The following is a 2456-nucleotide window of genomic DNA, read 5'->3' as shown; positions in this document are numbered from 1 at the left end:
CAGAAAAGGGAAGTGTTCACGTTTAGGCATCTGCTCTATTAATGAAGGACTACTCCATGAAGTATGAATTCCTTCACCCATGCAGGTTTATGCATAGGTCCAAGTGGTTGAGGATATTCCTATGGACATCCCACACAACAGTAGCAAAGAAGTCTTGAGATAGAAATATTAGATCAGCTGAGACAAAGTTCTGTCAGGTTATACTACCCTACAGATGTTACCACAGCAACAACTGGAATAAGAGGTAAGTAACAAAGGTGAGGGGGACACAAGAGGTAAGCAACACTGCTGACTTCTTACCCCTCTTAACTACCACTTAAATTATATTCTCAAATATCCATTGTATTTATTTAATAAAGTTCCAAATGAACTATTTCAAAGATTAATGAATTCTCTCCCTAGTCAATAAAAAGAAGCAAATATAAATTTGATCTGTTATATTAGTAGTGTAAATATCAAAGCATTTACTCTTTTTTTTTTTTTTGACAGAGCCAGCTGAGACTTTATTTGGGACAAGACACTCAAATTGGCTTTTAGTTGGAGGCATGGACAAGAAGGGGTACCCAGGGCAGCAGAACCACCCCCAGGGGCAGGCTGAGGACTGGGGCTGAGTGAGTCTTAGGTGAGTCTCCTGTTCCCAGTGCTTCCCTGCACAACTCCTTCCCCCAAAGGCTCTATGGCAGCCATGAGAGCAGGGAGGCTGGGTGGGACCACAGTGGTTGTTCACTTGGACAGGACATCAGACGACTCGGACACCAGCTTCCCGTCACGGGTCTCAATCTTCTTCACCACCACAGCCTTGGAGGAGCTGCCACGGCTGAAGGACCCGGAGGGGCCAAAGCTGGACTGAAAGGAGCTCAGGCCATAGTTGAGGCTAGGGCTTGGGAGGGCTCCATAGGTCGAGCTCAGGCCACCTGAGAAGCCGCTGGTGGTCTTAGTATGGATACTCATGTTCTGCATCCCAGACTCCAGCTGGCTCTCCTCGCCCTCCAACAGCTTGCGGTAGGTGGCAATCTCAATGTCCAGGGCCAACTTGACGTTCATGAGCTCCTGGTACTCGCGCAGCTGACGGGCCATGTCCTGCTTGGCTCGCTGCAGGGCGGCCTCCAGCTCGGCCACCTTGCCATTGGCATCCTTAACAGCCAGCTCCCCGCGCTGCTCAGCATCGGCAATGGCAGCCTCCAGGGCAGCCCTCGGTTTCTGAGGGCCTCAATCTCAGCCTGGAGTCGGCTGATGCTCCGATTCATCTCAGAAATCTCCATCTTCGTGCGACGGAGGTCATCCCCATGCTTCCCAGCCAATGTCTGCAGCTCCTCGTACTTGATCTGGTACATGGTCTCAGCCTCAGCCCGGCTACGGTTGGCGATGTCCTCATACTGGGCCTTGACCTCGGAGATGATGCCGTCCAGGTCCAGGGAGCGGCTGTTGTCCATGGATAGGACCACAGACGTGTCCGAGATCTGGGACTGCAGCTCACGGATCTGCCTTAAGAAGTTGATCTCGTCGGTCAGCCCTTCCAGGCGGGACTCGAGTTCAACCTTGTTCATGTAAGCTTCGTCCACATCCTTCTTGATGAGGACAAATTCATTCTCCATGTCTGCACGTTCTTTGATCTCCTCCTCATATTTATTCTTGAAGTCCTCCACCAGCCCCTGCATGTTGCCAAGCTCCACCTCCAGCTTCAGCTTCTCCTGGCCCAGGGTGTCCAGCTGCCGCCGGAGGTTGCTGATGTAGCTCTCGAACATGTTGTCTATGTTGCTCCGCGCGGTCTTCTGCTGCTGTAGGAGGCTCCACTTGGTCTCCAGAACTTTGTTCTGCTGCTCCAGGTGCCTCACCTTGTCGATGAACGAGGCAAATTTTTGTTGAGGGTCTTGATCTGCTCCTTCTCCTGGGTGCGCACAGCTTGGATGTTGGGATCCACTTCCAGCTTAAGGGGGCTCAGCAGGCTCTGGTTCACTGAGACGGCCGTGATGCCCCCCATACCCCCTGCCCCGCCGCCGTAGCCCCCGACCACACTCATGCTGCTGTTCAGGCCCCCCCGGAAGCTGCCGCCCACCCGGGAGAAGGCGGACGAGCTGATGCGGGAGCCAGGCCCGCTGGTGTAGGAGCGGCTGCTGAAGGCCCGGGGGCCGGAGGTGGACACCTTGTAGGACTTCTGGGTCACCCTGACGGACATGGTGGAGGCTGGAGTGGAGGCTGGAGTAGAGGCGAGTAGGCTGAACCTGACAGAGGTTCTACAAGGGGCCTAGAAGCTGCTTCTCACATTTACTCTTAATATAACTGTATGATATGATAGTAAGCAAAGAGCTGAAAATGCAATCTTAAATCATTACTGGAAAAGACTCTGATTAAAAAAAAACAGTATATGATTCACAAGGCCCTTACAACAGATGAATACTACTCTCCATCTATTCTGTCAGTATAAAAGGCACAGCTAAACTTACCACGTACAAGAA

The 2456-nt window shown here is 52.0% G+C and overlaps 1 pseudogene; it reads right to left on the bottom strand.

Moving 5' to 3' along the window:
• Positions 1-470: 470 nt before the first annotated feature.
• LOC122891882 lies at positions 471-2243 on the bottom strand (annotated as a pseudogene).
• Between the last annotated feature and the right edge of the window lie 213 nt (positions 2244-2456).

The sequence above is a fragment of the Neovison vison genome, chromosome 12, assembly GCF_020171115.1.
Source record: "Neovison vison isolate M4711 chromosome 12, ASM_NN_V1, whole genome shotgun sequence".
Lineage (NCBI taxonomy): Eukaryota > Metazoa > Chordata > Mammalia > Carnivora > Mustelidae > Neogale > Neogale vison.
This window is presented reverse-complemented; position numbering and strand designations above follow the sequence as displayed.